A 26,992-nucleotide genomic window follows, 5' to 3' on the forward strand; every position below is an offset into this window, starting at 1 on the left:
GCTTATTGCCAGAGCCAAGCTTTAGGTTCAAGTTTTCTGCCTTTAAGTCCAATGCTCTCTCCCCTCCCTGACATCACACCGCTCTCCGGGTTTTATTCAGGTAACTGTAATGCGAATTCGTGTTGGCCGTGATGTCTTAGTGTGCCTCCTGCTTCCCCTGATCCCCTTGCTCAACCAATTTTCCAACGGCCTCTTGCTTAAATTCCCTAAACAGATTTTGTCCTTAGAGGATCAGAGAGTCTCGAATCAGGGTTAAAAATTCTTTTCTATGTTTCCACTGTTGACTATTTTAAATACCACCTGTCCTCTGGCAGGGACACACTATGTACACCTTTGCATGTTGTGTCCTGATCTACTACTCATCATGTCTGCTCTCTATTTCAAGCAGGACATTTTGGTCCTGTGAAGACGTCTATGTTATCTCACGTTCTTCCCTTAGTTGTTAGCCTTTACCACGTCATTCCTTAAAATCTTGCCTGGTTTTCAAGATGTTTATTAGATGACATTTCCTTTATGCTACTGTGTCTCTTCTCTCCACCTCTAGCCTTCCCATGCCCAGTCTTCTGTGCTTGCTCTGTTTCTGGAATGACCTCAGAATCTACTTACAGGAGATGGTAGAGCCCAGGTGGAAAGAAGCTAGATCCCTAAATCACCACTCCAGGAGATTTGTCCACCACTTTAATCTCAAGGAGATTAAATCATCACTCCAAGGAGATTTGTTCCTAGCCAGAACAATCATTTTGGACTTTATATGAGTAAGAAATAAGGTTTTACTTTGATGGCCACATAATTTTAGGGTTTACTTTAACTAAAACAAAATAATAATCCACTATAGAGCAAAGTGGTGAGTTAAATAAGTGAACTTCAGAAGGCAAGGAGAGAAGCAATCTGACTGAGAGTTGTGTGGTTTGTTGGATAAATGGTGAGTAATTCCCTTTATCCAGGGCAAGGACTTAAAGTGGTGCACGATTCAGATTTGGCCCATCATCTGTCTGTTAAATAAAGTTTTACTGGAACAGGGCCTTATTTATTTATTTATTATCTATGGTTGTCTGCATGCTATAACAGCAGAGTTGATTAGTTGTGGTAGAGCTATATGGTCCATAAATTTGATAATGTTTACTCTCTGGCCTTTTAAAGGAGAAAAAAAAATTGCCTTTTCTGCTCTAGTGTTTTACCTGTGTAAAGACACAGAAAGAAGAAAGGAGATGGGAAATAAGATTCTTGATTCCACTAAGGAATTTGGATTTTCTCTCTCTGTGCCCCCTTTCTCACACCATCCGTCAAATGCTTAGGGTGGTAGTACCCATCTTCTGTGGTTCTCTGAGTTCAGCATGGGTTAATGCATAGAAGATGGTCAGGGGCAGTCAAAATATGTTTACTATTAATTATCTTGAAGCCAAAGAAGAATAATCAGATATTTGATAGCATGTGTGTTCCAAGTCATATAGATTTTCCTCAATTTATGACAGGATTACATCCCAATAAACACTTTCCTAAGTTGAAAATATCGTGAGTTGAAAATGCATGTAATACTTCTAACCCATGAATCTCACAGCTTAGCCACACCTATCTTAACCATGCTCAGAACATTGACATGAGGGGCGCCTGGGTGGCTCAGTGGGTTAAAGCCTCTGCCTTCAGCTCAGGTCATGATCTCAGGGTCCTGGGATCGAGTCCCGCATCGGGCTCTCTGCTCGGCAGGGAGCCTGCTTCCTCCTCTCTCTGCCTTCCTCTCTGCATACTTCTGATCTGTCTCTGTCAAAGGAATAAAAAAAAAAAAAAAAAGAACATTGACATGAGTCTGCAACTGGGCAAAATCAGCTAACACACAGCCTATTTTATAATAAAGTGTTGACTGTCTCTTGCAATGTATTGGGTACTGTGTTGGAAGTGACAAACAGAACATGTATAGGGGTACAGAACTGTTGTCTGTGTGTCAGTTGTTGACCCTTGTGATCTCCGGCTAACAGGGAGCTGTGGTTTCTGCCACCCCCCCAGCACCAGGGGAGGGTCGGCTCACACATCACTTGCCCTGGAAAAGATCCACATTAAAAATTTCAAGTATGGGGGCGCCTGGGTGGCTCAGTGGGTTAAGCTGTTGCCTTCGGCTCAGGTCATGATCTCAGGGTCCTGGGATCGAGTTCCACATCGGGCTCTCTGCTCAGTAGGGAGCCTGCTTCCCTCTCTCTCTCTCTCTCTGGCTGCCTCTCCATCTACTTGTGATTTCTCTCTGTCAAATTAATAAATTAAAAAAAATCTTTTAAAAAAATTCAAGTATGGTTTCTTTTTTTTTTTTTTTTTTTTTTTTTTTTTTAAAGATTTTTTTTTTTTTTTTTACAGACAGAGATCACAAGTAGGCAGAGAGGCAGGCAGAGAGAGAGAGGAGGAAGCAGGCTCCCTGCTGAGCAGAGAGCCCGATGCGGGACTCGATCCCAGGACCTTGAGATCATGACCTGAGCCGAAGGCAGCGGCTTAACCAACTGAGCCACCCAGGCGTCCCTCAAGTATGGTTTCTACTGAATGTGCATTGCTTTTGCAACATTGTGAGGTCAAAAAATTGAAGTTGAACCATTGTAAATTGGGGACCATCTGTATTCATTTAAAATTAATTACCTTGTCTGCAGTCAAAAATGCTGTTAGAAATCCAGGTGGAAGGAGAGAGATACAGGTGGAAGGAGAAGATGTTTATAGAGACTTTCTTCCCAAGGAGTCTCTAAAATGAGTTTTATTTAATTATGTGCTGGTTAAATAGCACCTCGCTAATCTTAATGAAATGTACTGACAATGTCTAGAGCATGCTAGATGGCAGAGGACTAGTAAGCTACTCTCAATACACTGGCATTCTTCTGCTCCCAAAGGGAGAGTTTCTGCTTCCAAAAAAAGCACTTGTATTTGTTTCATTTGTGCCTGTTGTTGTATTTATACATTGATTTAATTATCGTATAAATAATGAAATATGAACAAAAAGACAAGAGTTGTTTCTATAATACTAAATGCTTTGGGAAGATTTGATGAAGGTGAGTAGTTGAAAAAAATTATGCTTGGATCAGTGAAAGACTATGGGGAAAAAAAGCTGAAAAACCCAGAAGTCTGCATTCCTATAACTTTCTAAATATTTTTAAATTTTTACTCTACTGTCAAAAAATTCATACTGGAAACCAAAGACCATACATTATGAGTGCCATCCATCTATGCAAGAAAGACTAAAGGAAGAATAATTAACCGGAGACCTGTCTTCAGATCAAGACCTTGGATGTACATCTGAACCTTGGCAAATGAAGGTATCTTTTATTCTTAGATTTTTAAAAAAAAATTTATTTTTATTTTTTATTTTTATTAACATATAATGTATTATTTGCCCCAGGAGTACAGGTCTGTGAATCCTCAGGCTTACACACTTCACAGCACTCACCATAACACATACCCTCCCCAATGTCCATAACCCAACCACCCTATTCTACACCCCCAACCCCAGGAAACCTCAAGTTTTAAGTTAATAGAAAATGTTTAAAATGTGTAGGTATCGTTTTTATGATCTTCTCTTTAGCAGACTTCTTAAATTAATTAATCTACTATAGTATCCCCAGTTTATTGGCTACAAAGGCCTCACATGGATTTCGAGACATTTTACGTCTCTGCTCCTCTCAGAATTCTGCGCATAGCATGTGCTCCTTTTTGGTGCCCCTGGGCTTCTAACCTGGGCACACCTTCTCGACACCAGTGTTAAAATAGCTCCAGTAACTCCTGCCAACTGTGAGGCCCTTGAAGGCAGGACTAAGTCCTTGAGCTTTACTTTCCCACTTCCCACCCACATTCTAAAATGTCTGGTGCAAGTTATTTATTTGTTTATTTATAAAACATTTAATTGATTAATTTAATTTGTTTGTTTGTTTGTTTAGAGAGAAGAGGGAGGGATAGAAGGAGAGGAGGCAGAATCTCAAGCAGACTCTGCTCTGAGAGAGGAGCTCCCATGGAGCTCGATCCCACACCCTGAGATCATGAGCTGAAATGGAGAGCTGGAAACGTAACGGACAGAGCCTCCCCGATGCCACCACTACTAAGGAAGTCATTTAACTGGTGATCTGCACACGGACTTTTAAGACATATCAAGCATGACCCATCCATCCTGCTCTTTACACATTCTTCCCGGCTCAGTGAGCGGTGACTCCAGACTTCTGGTTGCTCAGACCCACATTCTTGAGTCATCCTTGGATCTTCTCTCTCTCTTATAACTGGCATCTGATCTTTCACCTACCTCTGCGAACTCCCATCCTTTCACAGTTGAACCAATTCGGCCACCTCTTACCCCTGCTACCAGTGCCACAATGGCCTGAGACTCCCCTCCTCTCTCATATGGATGGTTACAATAGCTTCTCAATGGGTCCCTCTGCTGTTGCCTTGTTTGTCCTGTCCCTACCCTCCTCTCAATAAAGGAATCAGAATCCTATTTTTGAAGTCTATGTTAGAACGTATCACCTTTCCTCAAAGCCCTTCTTTAGGTCCCCAGATTACTCACAGTAAAAGGTGCTCAATAAATATTTTTTAAATGAATGAATACCTTGCTGAATATTCACTGAATATTCACAATAATTCACAATGCTATTACAAGCAAAGTAGTAATTCCCATAGTAATAAAAATAATAGCGACTTTATAACTGTAGTAGTACTTGCCATAATTCTCAGAAAAGATAACAGCAAAGATAATAGGAAAAATAAAAAGCTCTGCCTAAGACTGAGATGTCTGTGTAATGCTTACAAGCCCATGTGGCTGCCCACCATGGGGCCACGTGTAGGTTATGACGGTGTCTTATCACCACATAGAACATGGGGCTGGAGATGTGGCCATGGGAGCTCAAGCCTGAAAGGCCTGGGACACCTTGGATTTTATTTTATGACAAATGTAGCATATTTCCAATGCCCAAACCATTCCCAATAAAGAATGGGAATCAAATCTCTCTGTAAATGCCAATCATGGTATTAATAATATTGGACCCTGATGGTTACTGGTTAAATGTGTGGGTGAATGAATGAATAAAGGAAGGAAGGAAGGAAGGAAGGGAACGGAATAAGCCACTGACTATTTGAGAGGAAGGACATCAGATTTTATTTGCCATCTACTAAATTTCAGCTATCTTGCTAGCTGATTTTATGCCATTTAATTTCTACCAGCTCTTAGTATGACTAATTTCCATAGTCCGTCAGGGAAACTGAGTGTAAGAGACTCAGGTGGTTACAGCAGAGTTTGGTTAAAGAGGATGGCTTTTGAGATCAGCTAGTGACCACACCCTGCTCTGACTCACCTGTCCTTGGAAAGTGTATTCAGTCTTCTGGAGTTCACTTGTCTTCTCTGTAAAAGAGAAGAGTATCGGCAGCTCTTACTGGGTTTATGTGAAGATTGAGTGAGTTAAAATAAAATGATTCCTATAGTACTCATCACACAATGGAATGGTCAGCATTGTTATTGTTGAACTAGTATGGTAAAGTTGGGTTTTGAATACTTGTTTGTCTCTTTTTAAACAGTGCATCAGGCTTTGTGATGGTGAATTTTATGTGTCAAGTTGGAAAGTGTTTTCAGGTGAGATTAACATTTAAGTAGGTCAATTTTGAGTAAACAGATTGCTTTCAATTCAGCTTAAGGCCTGACTAGGAGGAAAAGACTGGCCTCCTCAAGTAAGAGAGAATCCTCCAGCGGACGGTTTTCAGATTTCATCTGCACAGTGGGGTCTCCTGGGTCTCCAGGTTGCCAGCTGACCCTGAAGATTTTGGACTTTCCTAGCTTCCATAATCCACACCTTCATGACTGTTGAGTGCTTTCTTCCAACTGCTGCTTCTTTCCCAACTGGTGAACTCCAATGTGGGCATATTTCACCAGCTTCTGGATGGCCACCCTTGCCTGGCCACCACCACCTGACTCAGAGTACTGGCTTGTCCTCTCAGAGTTGGTCTTTTTCTCCATCCATCAGCCAGAATGATCATTTCAAATGTAAATCTGCTATGGTTCCACTCAAATTATCTGACCATCTCCCTTAGGATGAAAATCTGACATTTGTCCCATGGCCTAGGAGGTGCTAGGTGACCTGCCCTCCACTCCTTCTCCAGAGTCACCCCCTACCCTGCTGCTCCTGCCCATCCTTCCTTGATCTGATGGATTGCTATCCTCCGGAGACCTTCAGATGGTTCCCACATCAAGGGTATTTCCGGCTTTCTCTCACCTAAACCGCCCCTTCCAGAGCTTCCTTCGGCTTGCTTTTGGGTATCATACTCAAATACCTCCTCTGCAGAGGAGACTTTTCCTGACCTCTCTCTGTCTTAGGAAGCACCCACATTCCATCAGTCCCTACCACTGGACACTTTATTTGATGAATAACTTTAAGCATTAGTGGAAATGGTATTATTTGTTTGCTTGTTTTTCTCTCCCATTCAAGTGGAGCTCCACTGGAGCACAGGACTTAAAAAAAAAAAAATCTGTTTGCTCAGTGCCTAGAACATGCTCAGCATGTAGCACGTGGACAGTGATTATTTTCTGAATGAATGAATTGAAGGAACAATATTTATTAGGTTTGGATGCTTTGGATTGAGTGACTTTTTTTTTCCTCTTTAAATGTATTCACCATGCTCTTGGCAGAACACAAAAGAGTGAATATAAGTCAGATGATATATGGGAAAATGAGAAAATAAAAAGGAAAAACTGCTGAGCTCCTGAATAGTGAATCTTAAGGGGAATTTTCTTATTTTCAATATCTTTATTTCCTGGAATAGAAATAGAATATCTTCGTTTGGAAAAGAAATCCCACTGGAACTTGCAAAACATGAAAGAGAATTGCTTTGCCTTTTTGGATTTTGTTTTGTTTTGCATTGCTTCAGTGTATAAAAAGAGGTTTCTGTGCATCTTTATTAGGTCAATGTTTGCAATAACATTATCCTCAGGGCAGTAAGAAAGAGGCTGAAAGCATGAGAAAAGAGGACTAGGCAAGAAAAAGCCATCAGTTTCTCGGACCTACTCTGTGCTTATTGCTTCATAGTAATTATTATAGTAGCTAAAAGTTATTGAGGAATTCACCATTGTCCTGTGCTGTATATTTTATCTGTTTAATCTTTATGGCATCTAGATAATTGGTACCATTATCATGACTTTGTGGATAGAGAAATTGAGACTCAAAACATTTGCCTTTCCAAATCACAAAGGTTGTAAGATCCTCCTCTTTGTATTTCCATGGTCAGCACTCCAGCCCAGGCTTGACTTCTGCCCAGGCGCAGAAGGAGCTGCTCCTTTGTGGACCTGCCTACCTCTAGGCTCCATTTCTTCCAACACGTTCTGAGGCCTTCAGGCAGTCATCAGATAGCAGGGAGATAACCTGTGCTCTCAGATTCCTTCTGATGGACCACTTTCAGGACAGAGGATGCTGCTGGCATCCATGTCCTCCAGGACCTCTGCAATGCAGTGAAGAGAGCTGGAGTCTTCCAAACAGTGGCATCACTGGGAGCTTTGAGAGCCTTGAGGGTTAGTTGTGGCCTTTGTTCACCTTTGGATTCCCAACACTTAATAAGATTCAAAGAATAGAGAGCATATTCTGTAATTGTTAGCTTTCCTATTTATTATTTTACTTTATGTCCAGATATCTATTGTATAAATCTTTCTTTTTTTTTTTTTTAAAGATTTTGTTTATTTGAAAGAGAGAGAGAGAAGGAGTGGTGGTGGGGGAGAAGGAGAAGTAGACTCCCCGCCAAGAGGGGAACCTTATGTGCCACTCAGTCCCAGGACCCCGAGATCATGACCTGAGCTGACGGCAGACACTTGACTGAGCCATCCAAGTGCCCCTATTTTGTAACTCTTAAGGGTTTATCTGTGAGGCAAGCAGTGGCCATTTGTGACAAGCAACAGTGGTGCACAGTGTGGCTAATGTCATCTCCACAAACACTTCATAGACCATAGACTATAGGGTTAATATCTCTTGGTTTCCTCATCTATAAAATGGAGATAAATCATTACACTCTCCTCATGACATTTCTGTGGGGTTCAGTGAATCAATACGTAAAAACTTAAAAGGGTACCTAGATGAATTTAAATGTTAATAGACACTTGTGGTCAGGTGAACGCTGTATTGGACAGCACAGTTCTAGAACATCATGTAGTCAAGTCATTCACATATCCTTTAAAAATATGCTTTGGGCATGATTTCTTTTAAATTTATCATGACATGTTCCATGATTAAAGTAAGGGTACTTCATGCTTAGCTGAGTATTTGGATTATAGTATTCTACTTTATGAAAATGTAAATTGAATAAATAATCTACAAATTAATACATCCAGAAAAAAAGTGCCTAGATTATCATAAGCACTTAATAAATGTGAGTGAAAATTATGACAGTTTTTATAAAAAACCTTGTGAGGAACTCACTTATATATAAGGCAATTTTATAGACACTGTCAGAGTGCCTTGGGAGACAGAGTGACTTCTCCAGGATCGCACAACTAAAAAAGCAGAAGTTCTTGGGCTTATATCAGTGTCTGTTTGTTTTTAACCCTCTAGTTGTCAACAGGTAGTATTTTAGTCTGCCAGGGACACTTGACAATGGCTGGGGACATTTTTGATTGTCACAACTGGAGGTTGGTGCTACTGGCTTATAGGAGGTAGAGGCCTAGGACGTCCTAAACTTCTTTCAATGCACAGGACAGTCTTCACAACAAAGAATTATCATACCCAAATATCACTACTGCCAAAGTTTAGCAAATGTGCTTTAACCAATGATCAATTAGACTGATCGACCTCCACACTATAATAACAATGTAATAATGAAATGACCACAGAGCAGACACCCACAGACACCATTGCAAACCTTTATGCCCAAGGATCTGGTCAACACCAGCTGACTGGAATCTGGCATCACAAGCAAAGGTGGTCCAATCAGGCCAGTTGGAGGCACCATTTTGTCTTTCTAATAACGAGACTCTTGGTAAAAAGTATCATTGTTTGGGGAGAGCAATTCTAGATCAGAACCTTAAGATAAACCTTCGTTATATTTATCACAACTGTGATTCATTGACTCATCAGGCCATTGTCTCTTTAAATGCTGTTCTTCCTGCAGTGTAAACTCTGTGATGCCAGCGACCCCTGGGCTTGTCCATTGCTTTCCCTTAGCGTCTGGAAAAGTCTTTGAATCATAGTAAATCTAAGATAGATTCATGCTGGAGATATACTTGTATGAATGAATTAATAAATCAATGATCTGGGTTCACATTTGAAATCTAAAAACAGAGTCTAGAGTCTAGAAGAGAAGTTTGTGATATTTAACTTGTATTCAGTAGTATAGAATGCTTATAGGATTTGAAATTTAATGTTCATTCATTCATTCATTGACCAGGTATGACTTGAGAACCCACAATGCAGTAGCCCTGGTGAGGTAAGAGGGGCACACCCAGGAATCTGGAGGTGGGCCTGGCTTCGAGTCCTGGATTATCACTCTCTACCTCTGTGAAGTTATCTAACTGCTCTATGCTTCAAATTTCCTCTACAAAATGGGTAACCAGCCTTTACAAAGAGACTGGTAGGAGGATTAAAAAAGGTTATTACAGGTTTAAGTACAGCATCTGAACATGGAAGGTATGCTGTAAATGGATAGAACACACCCAGGAAATCCTTGTCACACCTTCCCTCAAGAGGCAGCAAATGTGTCCTGACCCTTGAGCAGGCTTTGGGGTTTCCTGGACTAACAGAATGTGGCAGATGTGATACCATGCGACTCCTGAGGCCAGATCAGGGGAGGCCAAATGGACAAATAGCTTCACCATCCTACAGAGAGATGAAAAACTGAAAAAGACAGAAAGAGACAGAAGAAAAGAGAGAGGCTTAAGGAGCCCAGGTAGTCCAGTCCAGGTGTGAGTAAAGACACCTAAGATCCTAGAAACTGCTTGGTTACAGTCCCTTTTCTTGTTCTAAACATGCCCAGTACGGAATAACATGGGGAAGGGGAAGAGATTTTGGAAGATGAGTGTAGAATGAGACATTGAAGTCAGATGTTAAAAACAAACAAACAAACAAACAAAAAACCCAGAAATCTACAACAAAAAACCAACTTGTATGTTATACTCTAAAGATTGTTCAAGAGTGAACTATCGGAACTTTTGTCCCAGTAGTGGAAATACAGTAAAAAAGTTGAGAAAATTCAAGACACTGTGAACTATGACTTCAGCACTTTATCTTACAGAACTCAAGGTCACGGCAGGTTATATGGAATAAAGTATCATGACGTGAGCTATGCTGACAACAGTCAGTTGGATGCCAGCCCAAACACATGTACATGTTATTGTTTTTTTTTCAATTATTATAGAAGCAGACTACCACTACAACCCTAATCTCTGGCCTCACTTTATTCTTGCAATAAAAACTTATAAAATGTAATCAAACCACTGTTTAGACATTAACTTCTCATTAATGGTGAAAATATATTTTTTAAGCAATATCTAAAGATTAATTTAATATGCAAATGGCACCTGTTTCCTATTTCTTCTGTTATAAAAGAGAAGAGGAAAACAGTGTCAAGAGATGAAGGCAAACAAGGTTTTCCTAAGGCCATGAACTTCCCCCACTGCTGGAAGTTCTGACAGCAGGTACTGGGGAGACCAAGAGATGCAAAGCAGAGCAGCGACCTTTCCTCCCAGCATTTGACATTTAACTCCAACTTCTGACCTTTGTATAATGTTACAGTGCGAGCTGATGTCATCTACCCTTGCGGGTGTTTATTTTGTACCTATTTCTTGCAGAAGAGAAAACTACCATTCCTGGTTCAGTGTGTCTGTTTCCCACCTGATGAGGAAGCAGTTGCCCCATCATGACCACAGAGGGCTGAAGCGCTGGGAGCAGTAGAAGGACCAGTGTTTTTGCAGAGCAGCAGACATTGGCTTCTCCGTCTGCTTGAATTATTGATAGCAGATTCACCATGTGGCCAGCGGTGCCTGAAGCTATTATGGTTCTTGACAAGAGTCACCAGAGAACCTGTGTTTCCAGAGCTAGGTACCCGGCTTATCGGAGGTAACCACTGCCTTGCTTGAAACTCTTAGAATTCAGCGGGGAGGGTTCCAGGTCTGAGAAACCCTCCCGAGACGTGTGCTGTTGTGGTCGGCACCCGTGGGGCTCTCGTACACTGGGCCCTCTCCATGTTCCTGATAAATTTGTTGCTTCATAAATCCCTGAGGCACATTGGACGGATATGACCTTGAATCTCAAATATCACTGATGAGTTTTGTGACTCCCCGGGGGTCCCTGGACCTGCCTGAAAAACAGAAATGACCTGAAAGTTATGGAGTCACCATTATATGTCTAGTGTTGTGGCTGTCTAGTGTTGGGGGAGGGCAGTAAATGCCAGGCCTCTCCTTCCTGTCTGTGTTCTAAACCAGCCAGAGAATAACAAAAGTGTCTAGATCAGGACTGGAGTGTGAAAATATCCCCTTACCATCAGTTGAGGGAGGCTACAGGACTTAGCTGACAGAGCCAGACAGTTAGGCTTCTAACCCAGATCCTGGGAATGAGCCAGGCACACTCCCTGGTCACCAGACTCCTGGATTGGGCTGCATTCCCTCAGACTCTCTTGCCAAGTTTTCTGCAGGTCCTAGAGGCTTCGAGGCCTCCAGCTATCTGTTGGCAGCCAGCTCCCAAGGAGAGGAGAAAACACACAAGTCAGACAGGCTCCAGGTTCTCTTCGTGCGTGCCAATTATATGTCTCTAGACCTCCCCAGAAGAGCAGTGAAGGACACATGGGGAAGAGAACTCAGTGGTGTGATCTCCGAGGGCCTGTCCGCACTCACAGGGAAGTGTCAGGTGTGGAAGGAGGGGTCCCCTCTACCCACAGACATCCAGCACTGTGATGTTTGTTTCATGTCTGTTACTTCAAAGGACTATGGAGAGGGTTGAAAACAATGATGGCCAAATGGAGTTACCATTATAAGATGGCATTGAGTCTTTATTATCTAGAAAGCCCTATACACTAGGCCTTTGGAGAATAGACAAGTGGGAAACTAAATCCAAACAGATTTGTATCAAGATATTTCATTGACATGGTGGTCTTCACTAAGAGGATAGTCACTGAAATCAAATGTCAAAGGTTTAGGTTTTACATCTACTAATTATAAGCTGTGTGACTTTGGGCAAATTGCTAACCTCTCTGTGTCTCAGACAGTAGTAAATTATTAGAAGTGTTATAAGAATAAGTTACTATAAGCTGAACCCCTATCAGTCATACAGAAAACACACTTGTGCTTACTAGCACACTAGTAAGCTAGTGATGGGGATTATTATTGAAACAGTATAGCACAGTAGAGCAGTAACCTTAATCAGGTTATAGCATGCTGATGCTCAGACCCCTTCAAATACTTCCTGGTGCCCCTAGAATAAAATCCTCAGTACAGTCCCAGCACAACTTAGCCCCTGCCTGCCTCTTCATCCTCAAGCCCTATACTCTTACCCTTGCTCAGTAGACTCCACAGACCCATGGCTCATGTGTGGACTTCTCAGCAGACCAAGCCTGCTCCAGCGCGAGGGCATTCCTTCCATGCATTCTTCCTGGATGGCTCTTTCTCCACCTCTCGTGCCCAGATCTTTCTTATCCTTTGGGCTTGCTCAGGAACAAGTGCTTGGAGAGACCCCTGCTCACCAGTGACTCTCTCTGAGAATCTTGTCATCTTTTCTTGCAGAATATATCATAATCAGTCACCTTGTTCATCAACTTTCTGTTTTTCCCTCGGCAGAATGGGAACACGAGGAAGACAAGGGCTGTGTCTGTCTTACTCACTTCTCTATGTCCAGTGGCTTTCAGAGGGTCTGGGCGCAGGAAAGATGCAGTAAAATAACATCACTTGACCTTTCGACTTAGGCAACCTGGATCAGAGCCCAAATCCTGCCATCAATAACCCCTGGAACCAGGAAGTAAATTAAATCCATATTGTCAAGACTCTGTCTCCCCAGGGGAGAAAATGAGGACTTCTGTATCTGTGTTCACAGCAACATTATTCACAGCAGCCAGGAGGTGGAAGCAGCCAGGTATTCACTGCCAGGTGGACAAGTATACACAATGTGGTCGGTCACTACAATGGAGTGCTATGCAGCCTGAAAAAGGGAGGGATTTCTGACACCTGCTAGCAGGGGGGATGAACCTTGACAACGTTATGTGAAGCAAGACAAGGGAGTCACAAAAAGCAAATGATGTACTGTAAAACGAGGCTCCTTACATGTATCTAGAGTCATCAAATTTGTTGAGATGAAAAGTAGAGTGGCGGTTGCCAGGCTCCGGAGGGAGGGCAAATGTGGTGTAATTGTTAAAAAGCTACAGAGTTTCAGTTTTGCAAGATGAAGAGGTTCTGTCAATGGAGTATGGTGATGGTCGCACGACAGAGTGCATGTACTTAGCACAGCTGAGCTGGGCTGAGCACTGAGAAATGGGGATGACACTACATTTTATTTATGTGGTTTTTTAATGAGAGTTAAAACACAGAAAAGTAAAAATAGAAAAAAATAGAAAAGAAGGAAAAAGCGCTTTGTCTTACTGGAAAAGAGAACTTGGATAATCCTCACAGGGGACTTTTGAGTCCAGGGAGGTCAATCTGCAAACTGTCCAAGCTTCGGAGTGACCAAGTGTGAGATCTTTGACCCTGGGTCTATTAAAACCGTTATTAAAAGCAATGTAGGGGCTCCTGGGTGGCTCAGTGGGTTAAGCCGCTGCCTTCGGCTCAGGTCATGATCTTAGGGTCCTGGGATCGAGTCCCGCATCGGGCTCTCTGCTCAGCAGGGAGCCTGCTACCTCCTCTCTCTGCCTACTTGTGACCTCTCTCTGTCAAATAAATAAATAAAATCTTAAAAAAAAAATAAAAGCAATGTAGAAGAAACTTACAATGAAATACATGATAGTAAAAATAAACATAATGAACAAAAAAAAAATGAGGGACTTTGATTTATAGATTCTCTATAGTACCTTTTTCCTCTGCCAACATGAAGCAAATCTCATTTAGCTTATTTGACATTTCAGAAGCTCTTCACGCAGGAAACTAGAGAGGTCATTTGGCCTTTTTCCCTCACTGCTAAAAGCATTGAACCGCAGATTGGTTTTTGTTTTTGCTTTTTTTTTTTTTTTTTTCCTTTTTTAAAGCATCAAGGAAGGGCGCCTGGGGGGCTCTGTCCGCTCTGTCTTCGGCTCAGGTCATAATCCCAGGGGCTTGGGAGGGAGTCCAGCATTGGACTCTCTGCTCAGCCTGAGTCGGCTTCTCTCTGTGTCCGTCTCCTCACTTGTGTTCTCTTCCTCTCTATTTCTCTACCTCAAATAAATAAATAAAATCTTAAAAATATATATATAAATCTTCAGGGAAGAGAGTTGAACCCTTGATCCTATGACTTGCCATGTTCTCCAGTTCAATATAGGTTCTTTCTCTCATTTACATTTTGTTTTGTGTTGTAATGTGTGTTTCAGCAATAATATGTATAATGCAATTGTGGTGAAGTTGGCTGTACCTTCCATCCTGCGATCTTAAATTCCAATGTCTCATTTATTTATGGCAGCAGCTATTAGCTGTCCGGTCCCCACCTCTCACCATTTCTTTACCCTGTGGCCTTTCTTCTGCAAGTATCTGGGATTCTTTAGCTGAGGCCTTGCCAGCCAGAGCATGATCCCTCCCTTCCCTCCATCCCCAGCCCCAAGCAGGGCAGAGGCAGCAGAATGGGGCAGAGTAACTCCCCAGGGAACAAGCCACAACCCATGATGGGCAGAAGGGCTGGATATACACCCTGGCTTTCTTACCTTTGGGTAAGATGACTCAACTCACTGACCTTATTTTCTGTTTCTATGACTATCTGGGAGTAAACAGAGAATAACTGTCAAATTCCCACCAACACAAGGACCTACCCGGTCCTCCTGCATCATATGACATCAGTGAGTTAATTACCTACAACAAACTACTTGAAAACCTAAAGTAATGCTCTTTTACTATGTTTCATAGGCCTGCAGGTCAGCGGAACAGCTCTGATTATTCGGACCTGTCTGGGATGATTTCTGCTTTCTTGTGTGATTGTGGTTGGCTGGGAGCTAGTGCTGTTTGCTCTGGCTTGAGGACTCAGTGCTACTCCCCATCTCTTACATGCCTTAGGCAGGCTGGTCCAGGCATCTTGGTATCATGGTGACAAGAAAGCAGTTTTTAATTTCCTGTTTACTTCAATTTGCTGCCATCCTATTGGGCAAAATAAGTCATCTGCCAAGCCCAAAGTCGGTGTCAGCATAGGCACCGAGAGGTAGAAAACAGCAAACCCCCTACAATGCCAATCTACTACTGTCTTTATATAATTAGGTTCCTTCTCATTGCACTGGTACAAGTTGATTTTCACAATCATCTCCCAGCAAGGTTCCTTGAGTCATCCGTGGCTCTTGGAATGTCCACGCTGAACACAGCAACCAGAGTGATTTTCTTAAATGGTAATTCAAATCATGGCACTGATCACATCTCTCCAAGGACTTCCCATCCCCGTTAGAGATGAAACAAAGATCTCTCTCTTGGCTCACAGGGTCTTACCTGAGTAGCTTCCCTGGAACTTTTTTCTCATCTCAGTTCCTCCCTTTCCGCCGTCACCCACATGCAGGCACCATGGCCCAGTGCCCACCTCTGGAATATTCCCAAACCCTCCTTTTTTAAGCCTTGTGCATTCTGTTTGGAATCCTTTTTTGCCAGGAGCTCCTGATTTAGATCTCCACACAAAGGGTCACCGTATCATTGAAGATTTCTCTGACTATGCTATATAAAATATAAAAAACAACAACAACTACATGCTTCAATCCCAATAATCCCTTTTAAAATATAAATTTAATTAGCCATCATTAGTTTCAGATGTAGAGCACAATAATTCATCAGTTGTGCATATACACCCAGTGCTCATCACATCCTGTGCCTAATAATGCTTACCTCAGCTTTTTTTTTTTTTCCCTCCACAGTTGACATACTCTGTGTTTATGTTTACTTTTGTTTGCTAGTTCACTCTCTAGAATGTAAGCTCCATGTGGCCAATACTCCATTTGTTTGCTGTTGTTTCCATCTGGCACAGTTAGGCCTTCAACAAATATTTGTTGAATAGATAAATAGGAGGATGAAGGAATGGGAGAAGATTACGAACAGCCTGACACACACTGGACATAAAATGAATGAACTCGTCTTGGTGTACTTCAGCTGAGGGGGGACAAAAAAAATCAAGAGAACTTTGGAAGTCGCCACACAAAGAATCAGGTCCGATTTGCCAAAGCCAGGGGCCACAGATTAGAGTGTCATTTCCAGGAATGTAGTCCAGGTTCAGATTCCCTTTCTTGACTGCCTCTGCAGGGCAGACCATGGATTCCAGCTACTGTGCTACGGCATCCGAGGTGGGAGTCCTGGGGCAGATGCAAGCCATGGGCCCAGCAGGTCTGGGGCCCTACTTTCGGCTGATTGTTATGGCAGCCAGTTGTAAAGAGAGCTCTCAAACTAAAAATAATATGTTCTCTTGTGTTTAAGTGGCAGGGATTTTAGATATCATCTTTTCTTTTGGAGCATGCATTAAAAAAGGAAACTTCAACAAATAAGGTCTGTATAGAAAACAGTAGGTCAAAACCTAAGGCCAGGAAATAATGCTTTAACTCTATCACACAGAGTTAGATGGTGCTCTGAGTCATGTAATGGAGAAAAACAAACAAACAAAACAAAACAAAAACAAATAATATATCCAACTACCTACTTAAAACGACTTCTAGGGGCGCCTGGGTGGCTCAGTGGGTTAAAGCCTCTGCCTTCAGCTCAAGTCATGATCCAGGATCCTGGGATCGAGCCCTGCATCAGGCTCTCTGCTCAGTGGGGAGCCTGCTTCCTCCTCTCTCTCTGCCTGCCTCTCTGCCTACTTGTGATCTCTGTTAAATAAATAAATAAAATATTAAAAAAACCAAAACCACTTCTATAGTGTGTTATATTGTGACCAAAAAAAAGCAAGTAAGATGATATGTTCCCCAAACACTGTGGAATATCTATAATACATGACTTTGGGATTACAAAGACCTAGACTCAAATCCCAACGCTACAACTCACTAGCTGTATGTTCTTAAACCATAGTCTAAACTTCCTGAGCTTATTTTCAGTTTTTCTTCCAGAAAAAAAAAATGGAGGCATTAATAAGTATGTTAAGCTTTCTTCAATGATTAATTAAAAATAGATAAAAGTACTTAGTATAAAGCCTGGCATTAGAACTTGAATAATTGCATGAATAAATGAATGAATGAATGAATAAGCTCTACAGTTGAGTAGGGGAGACATGCAATTGATTATAATTCCACGTTCAAATGTGAGGAAGGTAGCTGCCCTGCTGTCCTGGAGAATAAAGTAGATTATTATAACTGGGGAATAAGGAAGGCATCAAAGAGGAGTGAATTTAGGATTTGGATATGGTGAGTTTTTTTTTTTTTTTTTTTTTTTAATAGATACCAGAGGACATCATCTGTGTTGAAGGGGAGAGGAGGAAAGGTTTCATAGGGAGAAAAGGCAAGTTTGGGTTTTTTAATCCAATTTGTCAATTCTTGATCAATTTACCCATTGAACTCTGGGTTAATACTGGTGACAACTGCACGTACTTTCATGAGCGTCATCAGTGTACACTCAATTTTCCAATCACATATCCAGAAGCCTTAGGCCTGATATGCTTGAGAATTCTCCCCTCCTTCCCCTCCCAACTCCTTCCCTCTTCCTGTCTTCCTTTCCTTTTCTTCCCCTTCCTTCCTTCCTTCCATCCATCATTTTAGAAAGGCTGTGTCTTCAGTGGGGTCAGAGATAGCAAATAAATGGATGTTTCTGCAATGAACCATAAGACCATTCTCACCAATGGGATACATAAAGACTATAAAGATCCTCATGTTGAGTCAGATAACATTTTACTAACAAATAAGTTGGAAAAAGACTTTTAGTTTTCAGAATTTTGGATTTCAAAATTGCAGTTGAGAGATAGCCTATATAGACCTTAAGAAAGGAGCCAGACCAGATGCAAACACCCTTGGCCATATCTGAAATAAACATGAAACCACTTATGACAAGAAGTCTGACGGAGGAAATGTTAGGCCTCTATCCCACCTACTGTGCAATAGATTCTTTGCTCCCTGCTTTAAATAAGCCACCAGAATTAGGAGGCCCTCTGGAGAAATCTGAGCTGTCACATACTAATTAACACAAATAGCAATCCTCATGTGACTGGATTGTGTCTGAAAAATCATCCTTGACAGCGCACATCTAAGCATCTCAGGAAAGTGATGACAAATAAGTGTTTTCTCTCTCTAATAGCTTGAATTGCAAGATATTTCAAAAACAAGATCAACAGAATACCAATTTGTCTGACAAGGGAGAGAAAATATGAGACATGTTTCCTGACTACTTTTTTCCTTGAGATGTCAAAGATTGAACTCAAATCTGCAGCTCTTCAGCATCTTGTATAATTCCAGGAGCATGGCTTAATGTGCTGGGCTCTGATGTGGTTAACATGATGAGAGATGAAAGCTCCATCTCATCACACTCATTTCAAGAAGATCTCTTAATTTCTATTAAGGAATCTTTGCAAGGGAATTGGCAAACAGAGTTCAACCAGTCACTGTCTGTGAGGGATGTGTACATCAAGACATTGGATTATCTAGGCTCAATCTTTTCCATTAAATTTAAGACAGTAAGCACTCAGTGTAGATGACAAAAGATCACATGTGGACACTGAGAGTCTTTCAGAGAGTTTGTCTTAATCACTTTATCTCACCAATCCAGTGATATAAACATATTCTCATATGTTTCCACTTGAGATGGGAACTGGAATGAACATGGTTTTAGGGCTTCATTAAGAGGCCTGAGGACACTGCCCAGGGTGGCTAATAGCACAGGAATCAGGTCAATTCCAAGGCATAGTCCTTGTAGAAAGAAAGAGTGGGATGAAATGAGTTTTAAAAAATAAAAGTGGTGATGAGCTGGAGGCCTAGATACCCAACCAATGCTTATGAGTTGGGAGAATCTGGAATAAAATAAGAGGGCAAGATTGCCTTGTGGAAATCACCACATTTGGACTCAGGCAGCCCTAGACTTGAAACATAATTCCCCACATATTAGCCATGTGCTTTGGAACAAGTTTTGGAACTTTCTGTGCTCTTAGCCCCCCTTTCCATTTGAAATAAAGAAAATAGTATCAACCTGCTCTCATTGTAAGGACTAAATGAAAAAGTAGCATTGTTTCTGGCACTTGAAATATGTTTGATAGAAGCACAACTATTATATTGCTGATTGTACTGATGAAGATTGATGATGATGGTGATGATGATGTTGATGATGATGGTGGTAATGATGGTGAAGGTGGTGATGATGATAGTGTTGATGATGATGATGATGAAGATGATGATGATGGTGGTGATGATGGGGATGGGGATGGTGGAATTGATGGTGATGGTGTTAGTGATGGTGGTGTGATGATAGTGATGATGATGATGGTGATGCTGATAATGGTCATGATGGTGATTCTGATGATGGTGATGATGTCAATAATGATGATGTGATGATGGTGATAGTGATGGGGATGACAGTGATGATGGTGTTGGGGATGATACGGTGATGATGGTGATGATGGTGATGGTGGTGATGATTAGTAGCATTGGTAATAACCAATGAATTCATATCTAAGTGTCTGGGATTTGGAATGGTCACAGCTTCATTGCTTAGCAATCTTGTGGTGCAAAGGTGTTAAAATCTAGTGTAAAGATGAACAAATTGACTTGGGAACATACTGTTGACTGGAAGAATTGGAAGAAATACCTACTCAGTTGACATCCAAACCCAAATTTCCTCTCTAATGTAGGTCATCAATTCTTCCATGTGCTGAGGACATGGTGACAGGTTAGACAGACAAAATGTCTGCCCAAGAGGATGTATCTTCTCAAGAGGGAAAGTAAATGGAAGTGCATGGACAAACAAATACAGGAGATATGTTTGGGTACTAACAAAATCTCTTAAAATTATAGCAGGAATTACATATAAAGATCAATGATACTATTATCACCATCATTGTTATTATTAATTGTCTTTGGTCAGGGAAGGAAGATATAGATATTTTACCTCGAGTTGTCAGAAAAAAGTTTTCTGAGTAGCAGGTGTTTGAATTGAAGCTGAAATGATTTAAAAAGGAGACTCCAATTTATGTTGGACTGTGTAGAGCATGGTAAGGATTTTAGAGGTTTTTTTCATAAACAAAAGGGAAAATGATTAGACACTTTTTTTAAAGATTTTTATTTATTTATTTGACAGACAGAGATCACAAGCAGGCAGAGAGGCAGGCAGAGCGAAGGAGGGGAAGCAGGCTCTCCGCTGAGCAGAGCCTGATGTGGGGCTCCATCCCAGGACCCTAAGATCATGACCTGAGCTGAAGGCAGAGGCTTTAACCCACTGAGCCACCCAGGCACCCCGGATTAGACAGTTTTAAGCAGGGGATGACATAATCTTATTATGCTTTAAGAAATTACTTTGGTTGCTGAGTGTGGGGTATTAAGCTGCTGGGGGTCCAGGATGCTAAGAGGGAAAGTGGGAAATCCAGAGAAGAGCAGACAGGGCTTGTGCTCGGTTCATGGTCATGGAGAAATGGAACTTGGTAGAATGTCAGGATGCATTTTGGAGATATACTGACACTATTTACTAAAGGAGGGCATGAGAGGCAAAACTCTTCAAACCAGACTAAGCAGCCTCCCAATCATGTCACAACCAGGTAAAGCAAGTGTAGAGCTTTTTAGGAACTCACCGTGTACTTAAGATACGTTCTGACCTCCCTAACCGAGCTTCACATTCTTTCCACACCCTTGCCCCTACTGACCTCCCACGTACTCTCTGCAAAGCCTTCAGGCTTTAGCCACACTGACATACTTACATTTGTACCAATGTTCTGCTACCTGAGCTTGTTATTCATGCCAGTCCTTTACCTGGAGTGCTCTGGGAGACATTTCCAGAACTCTCCACCTGGCTAATCCCCAGCCTTTCTCCAGATCTTACTTTCAATATCATTTCTTTGGAAGACTTTCCTGACTGCACTGACTGCGATGACTCTGGTGTACACTAATGCAGCTCCCTGAGCGTCTTGGTTAGAGTAACAACATGATTAATAGCTAACATGTCCTGAGGGCTTGCTATGCAGTAGCCACTTTGGGACAGTGTCCATCAGTTGTCACCCTGCTTCTCACAGCTGCATTATATAAGAAGTGGTTGTGTTATCTCTGTTTCACATACAAAGCAACTGAAATTCAGAGCATTTGGACAACACAGAGGATGGGAGCTGGGACGGGGGTCTGAGTAAGGCATTCACTCAGAAACCGTAATTTTAAACTACTCAATTCTGACTTCCTGAACCTTGTGACTTTCATATTTGGTGTAATTATTAGTTTTGTGCCTGTTTTCTCTGAGGCTTAAATCTTCATCAGGGGCAGGAGCACATCTGCCTTGTTTTGAAGAAATGTTCAGCCTTCTGACTCAGGTTCTAGCGTAGAACTTGGGTCAGGGTAATCACCTGACAAATATTTGTTAATTGATCATTTATCATCTCAAACTTGTGCCATGTGAAGGCGAAGAAACCCACACAAAGCAGCCAGGGGCTGCTCCTGTAACCTCAAAGAAGGCTCATTTTGTGTGCAGAGGTTTCAACTCATAGAACACCTGCATGTCAGACTAGGGCCACCCCTGAAGATTTTCCCCACTCGGCTCCATCCGCTGATTGCCAGATGGAGGGCCCTTGATGGGTCACATGCTCATAGTGCCCTCATGGGGCCCCAGACAACAGTCCAGTGATAGCTGCTTCTGCATTACTTGAGGAACTTCTGTTGAGAGTGGGAGATTCTCCCCAGAGAGAGAGGAGCTATCAGGCCATATGGGTCACGTGGCTTTCACAGGAAGACCTCAGTCATCAAAACCTGCTACACAATAGGGGCATTTTGAGCTGGAAACTCTCCTTGTGTGTGAGCTTCCTGTGTGCAAAGCTGACACTCGTGATGACCCAAAGTAATGACAGTGCCATTTTTTGTGGCAAACGGGTGGCAGATGGGTGGGAGATCAGTCTGGACTTCACATTGAAGGAGGCACTGGGGGTCTGGACCCTGTCACTTAGCTGCAGAATCTGGAGCTCTTTGAAGCTCGGGCTCCTCACCTGCATGGGGAGATGGCATCATCTAGAGTCGTGGGTATTAAAATAGACAGTGTAATAGCTTTCAGCAGCTGCGTTCCTGAAAGGAGGGGTTCACGTTCATACAGCCCTTGTCAGCCTGTAAAGCTAAATCATGTCCGCTTACTCATTTGTCTGAGGATAATTGATGGCAATTGATATTCTAATTTTAGGACTCAAGCAATAATTTATAAAGCACTTATTTTGACCTATTGCATTAATGATGCTAAGATAGCTTGTGGTCTACGGACAACCTCCAGAACAAGAAGAAACCGGAAACCTCAGTGGCTTTAACACAACAAATGCTTATTTTGGTCTCCTCACAAGTTGGATGAGGTAAAGCAGTGACGCAGACCTAACCAGCAACTCCACCACCTCGGGGGGGGGGGCCCTCATTTCCAGGTCAGGGAAAATAAAAGAGGCTCTTCACTGCCTTTTATTTTTTTTAAAGTTGTTTATTATTATTATTGTTATTGTTATTATTATTATTATTACCATTTAAATTGTTTTAATGTTTCTTCACAAATGTTAAAAAATACAAAAGGAGAGACAAGGAATCATCAAACTGTTGTGGCCAACATTACAAATTTAAAACAGTTTTTGGTTTAAAGAATGAATCTGGGGATGCCTGGGTGGCTCATTGGGTTAAAGCCTCTGCCTTTGGCTTGGGTCATGATCCCAGGGTCCCGGGATCGAGCCCCGCATCGATGGGGAGCCTGCTTCCTCCTCTCTCCCTGCCTTCTTCTCTGCCTATTTGTGATCTCTGTCTGTAAAATAAATAAATAAAATATTTAAAATAAAATAAAATAAAATAAAGAATGAATCTGGGAGTCAGTGCAGCTCTGCAGGGTCTCTGCATCTAGGAGGGCGGGTCTCCGCATCCCTGAATGTCCTCGCCTTTATCCATTTTTCCAGGCCCTCCATGCTGGTCTCTTCTTCCTCCCATCTGTTCCACCAAAGGGGCAGGGTGCCCACCCGGGCCTCCCCATTTTCTTCCACCAAAGCCAACTCAGTCTATGCCCCAGCCACCACAGTAGCCCCCTTTGTCTCCACCACAGCCCTCTCTGAACATTCCCCTAGGACCACCACAGTCCTTTTCCACCCTGCATGCCACCAGGACCACCTCTGCCATGGTGATGGTCATCACCTGGGGGAGAGGGCTCCAGAGCCTTACATTGGTTCATTCTGTTCTTCAGGTGAAGTTCTGGTTTTCACACCCTAGACTGGGGTACTGCCAGTCTCCAGCTCAGTGTTAGATGTTTCCTCCTCTGGATCAGTTTCCTTGGGAACCCCATGGCTCCTTTGGGGAAAGCCACCTCTGTCTCCTCCATGGCCTCCCATGAGATCCATGGGGTCTCCAAGACCTCCTGGGCTGCCTGGAGCTCCACAGAGTGGCAGCAGCATCCCTCTGCCGTCATGGGAAGGCATACTACCCCACATCCGGGGCTGCTTCTGAGCGAGGAAATCTAAAGTTTGCTCCCTTGAAAATCTTTCACATCAATCCACTCCATAGAAGCCTTGGCAGTTTGTGGGTCTTCACAGCGGTGGGTCTTGCTTATCTTAACAACTCCACACTTCTTAAAGAAGTCTGCCAGATTGTCTAGAGTCACATTGTCATTTAAGGCTTTCACATAAATTGCACTGTTGTCAAAGTCTTCATCTGGATCTATAGGTAGGCCTAGATCAAGATCTGGTCCTTTGTCCAGAATTCTGCCAGGCTTATGGAAGCCATCTCCCTCTCCAGAGCCCATTCCACCATGTCCTCCTCCCCATCCACCTCTGCTCATACCTCCACAGTCAAGTATCCCTCTTCCTCTGCCCCGGGTATCAGGGCCATTCCTGCTCTGGTTCTCTCCTGATCCAGAAAATCCTACAGAATCCTGCCCATGAACACTCATACTACTGGGGTTGTCTTGTTGGAATGTACTCTGCTGCCTGTAGTTGCTGCTCTATTGGCTATGTTGACCTGGAGCCCTGCTATAGGATCCAGTGTGGGAGGGATAAACAGTGGGTGGCTGCTGTCCATTGCTGCTTTGTTGCCCATAGCTACTTTGCTTTCCATAGCTGCTGGGCTGCCCATAGGTGTTCTTCTGAGAGTAACCACTCTGTTCATAACTAGGCAGCCATGTAGAGGAATAGCTGTTAGAAGAAGAGATGGTGGTGCTGTAACTGGCTGCCTGGGGTAGGTCCTAGGTATGTACAGATAACTGTAATTATTCAATCCATATCCCAGCCTAGGCTGGTTATAACCCCCTGTGCTGGATTGGGGTTGACTAGTCTCAGTGGGTGTGTTACTATCTGTGGTCTTGCTGGTGTGGTGGCTGCTGGCTGCTATTCATTAGTTGGCTAAGCAGGCTGAATGCCATATGCAGACTGAGCTGCATAGGAGGCCTGGGTGGTAGGGACCAAAGTAGTGGTGGTATTGTAAGCACCATTGTTGTACCCCTGGACAGGATGACTGCATGCCTGGGGACCATTGGAGTTGTATAAGCAGTGGGAGACTGTCCATCAGAGTTGCATAAGTGGTCTGCCCATAGGTCGCAGTGGTCTGAGCCTGGGTATAGCTGTCATCAGTGGGCTCTCAGGTTCCCAAACTTTGTTGCCTGCATTTCTGGGTGGTCTGTGCATATCCTTATGTGGGTTGAGAGGTGTATGCACTCTAGCCCTGCAGGGCTACAGCTTGGCCACAGGTACTGTGATCCATGGTCACCATTTTCTCCCCTTCCTTCTTGTTCTCTTCACCGCCTCTTACCAGAAGTGGCACATCAAATCTGCTTATGTCACACTGCAAGGGCAGTCACAGGATGTCACTGTTGTGTGTTTGTGCTGGTGGTGGTGGTGGGGATCTGGGAAATGAGGAAAAGTGTATGGGTTTTTGTGACCATTAACAGCCTCTGCTATATTCCTACTGTGAGTCAGGTGCTAAGAATACAGCATTTCACAAATAAATCACATTTTCTCAATATAAAGTTTCACACTGTTTAATAGCTTACATTATGAAATTGGAGTAAGTTTTATAATCAATGTTTATATTCCATAAAGTAGGGTCTTTTTAAAAATCAACAAAAAGTCACAAAACTGACGATGTGTGTTATCATCAATGACATATTAAAATCAAGAATTTCTCCCTTAAGAGTTCATGTTCTAATGGCAGGAAGAGAAGCAAAATATTTTTGCAGGAGTTGCCTTGCATTTGCAGTACAGGAAAGCAAAATGCTGTCAAGGTTCATTGCAAAGGCAGCTAATCCAGCCTGGAAAGTGTCAGAGGGGGCTTCCTGGAGGAAGTGGTATCTGTGATTTAAAGAACAAATAGGAATTAGCTAGAAAAGGAAGGAGACATCGTTTAGAATCACAGAGGGAAGAAAGAGATGGCAAACGATTCTACACTGCTAGAGAAGAGTCTTAGAAATGAGGGGATATGAGAGATAGAAAAAGAGAGAGGGACCAAGACAAAGGAATTGAGGGAGAAAGAGCGACAGAACACACAGATCTGATTCTGGATTCCTGGTGAAGAAATGAGGGGTTCTCATGCCAACATTACTTGAGAAAAAGTGACAGGTCCTAGTCTCAGTACCAAAGAGATACATTGCTCCCACCCAAGGAATTAGGTTGTGGGATGCCTGTGTGATCTGAATCTGGAATATGATTAGCATGGAAAAGGGCAGATGTGTTTGGGGTAGCAGGAGGAGGTGAAACCTAAAAGGGGATGGGGTTTCCTTTATCTCAAATCCTCTAATGAGAGCCAGAAACTCAGGCAGGACAGCACTCAGAGGAGCTGGACTTCCAGGTCACAGCCCCGTTCTCCTCTTCAGGAAAAATGCATAGACAATTGCAAAGGATAAGCACCTGCCCCTTGATTTACTGGGATGCCCATACAGGTCCCCTTGGAGGGGAGCAGAGGCTCTCTTCTCCTGGCCCTTTCCACCCACCATGCCCTCTTTAACCTCCTTCCCCAAGTTATCTCTGCCAACCTGCATTTTCTAAAAATTCTGCGAATCAAAAGGAACTATCTCAAGAGGGAGGAGTGAGTCAGCAGCCAGATTAGTGACAAGAGCTAGAGATGCACGCACCATGACCTGAGCCATCCCAGATTACTCACATGTGGCCTATGTTCCTGCACAGATGTCACACGTGCTCCCGGCAGTGTTGGTGTGCCAGTCTCACACAGCACACATGCCATGAGCCTGCAACAACTTCCAACAGCCTCAAACAGCCTCGTGCTTTCCAGCATCCCCAGAGGCCAGGCTGGGGCAGACTATGACATTGGGCAGACTATGACATCCCCTGCACTGCCTGCCAAACCCCTCCCACCCCCAAGCCTAGAGGACTACAAACAGACTTGAGAAACAAAAAGAGAAAACTTCATCTTCAATTGAGTTGTACAGAACTATTTCAAACAATACAAAAAAACAAAACAAAACCCTCTAGAAACCCATTTTAATTTCACCATGTATGCTTTCAAGTTAAAAAAAAATGTTTTCAATTGGTATTTTCTTTTAATTTTTTTATTATGTTATATTAGTAACCATACAGTACATCATTGGTTTTAGATGTAGTATTCCATGATTCACTGTTTACGTAGAACACCCAGTGCTCCATGCAATCCATGCCTCCTTAATACCCATCGCTGGGCCAACCCATCCTCCCATCCCTCCCCTCTAAAAACCCTTGGTTTATTTCTCAGAGTCCACAGTCTTTCATAGCTCATCTCCTCCTACAATTTCCACCCCTTCATTTTCCCCTTCCTTCTTCTAAGTTCCTCCAGGTTATTCCTTATGTTCCACAAG

At 42.7% G+C, this 26,992-nt stretch overlaps 1 pseudogene; it reads right to left on the reverse strand.

Moving 5' to 3' along the window:
- Positions 1 to 23,064: 23,064 nt before the first annotated feature.
- On the reverse strand, positions 23,065 to 24,918 carry LOC132014604 (RNA-binding protein EWS-like; annotated as a pseudogene).
- Positions 24,919 to 26,992: the final 2,074 nt, after the last annotated feature.

The sequence above is a fragment of the Mustela nigripes genome, chromosome 3 (genome assembly GCF_022355385.1).
Source record: "Mustela nigripes isolate SB6536 chromosome 3, MUSNIG.SB6536, whole genome shotgun sequence".
NCBI lineage: Eukaryota > Metazoa > Chordata > Mammalia > Carnivora > Mustelidae > Mustela > Mustela nigripes.